A 1,211-nucleotide genomic window follows, 5' to 3' on the forward strand; every position below is an offset into this window, starting at 1 on the left:
GTAATCTCTTTAGGAATTCTATTAATTCCACCCCCTAGCGCTGGAAATTCATCCTCATTAGAATGGCAATCGACAAATCGTGCCGTAAACATATCACCAGTTACTGGTTCCAGATATCTTATTATACTTGGTGACGTATAACCCACATATGGTGCTATAGGAACATAGACCGCACATCCAAAGACACGGAGATGGGATACATCTGGCTCTTGCCCAGATGCCAATTGTAATGGGGAGTATTTATGATATGCACTCGGTCTTAACCAAACCAATGCAGCTGCATGCAATATAGCATGACCCCATATAGAAATTGGGAGCTTTGTTCTCAAGACTAACGGTCTTGCAATTAACTGCAACCGTTTTATCAATGACTTGGCCATGCCATTTTGTGTATGCACATGGGGAACTGGATGCTCCACATCAATCCCCATTGACATACAATAATCATCAAAGGCTTGCGATGTAAATTCACCAGCATTATCAAGCCTTACTTTCTTAATGGCATACTCAGAGAACTGTGTTCTCAGCTTTATTATCTGGGCAATGAACTTTGCGAAAGCCGTATTTCGTGTCGTCAAAAGAGACACACTTGACCATCTACTAGATGCGTCAATCAATACAAAGAAATACTTAAACGGCCCGCACGGTGGGTGGATCGGCTCACATATATCACCATGTATTCTTTCCAAAAATATTGGTGATTCATTGCCTACTTTTGCTGGTGATGGCCGAGTTATAAGTTTTTCTTGAGAACATGCATTACATGTAAACTCGTCCGTTTACAAAATTTTTCCGTTTTTCAACGGATGGCCATTCGAATTTTGCACTATCGTTCTCATCATGACTGAACCATGATGTCCTAGCCTCTCATGCCAAATTTTAAATGTATCAGTAAACTTCATGTTTACCACGGCATAGTACTCAGTCATGGTAATTTTCGTACAATATAGTCCAGAGGATAACATTCTTAACTCTTCCAATATATGTTTCCTCTCGGACTTAATGCAAATAAATTCAGTGCCATATGTACTCATAGTCTCAATATGATATCCATTTCTTCGGATATCCTTAAAACTTAATAAGTTTCTATGAGACTCGGGGGAATACAATGCATCACTTATTTCAAATATTGTTCCCCCTTGCATTGAAAATTTCGCTCTTCCAGAGCCCATAATAATCTTTACATTACCAGATATTGTACTTACGCTTCC

The sequence above is a fragment of the Brassica oleracea genome, chromosome C7 (assembly GCF_000695525.1).
Source record: "Brassica oleracea var. oleracea cultivar TO1000 chromosome C7, BOL, whole genome shotgun sequence".
NCBI classification, from domain to species: domain Eukaryota; kingdom Viridiplantae; phylum Streptophyta; class Magnoliopsida; order Brassicales; family Brassicaceae; genus Brassica; species Brassica oleracea.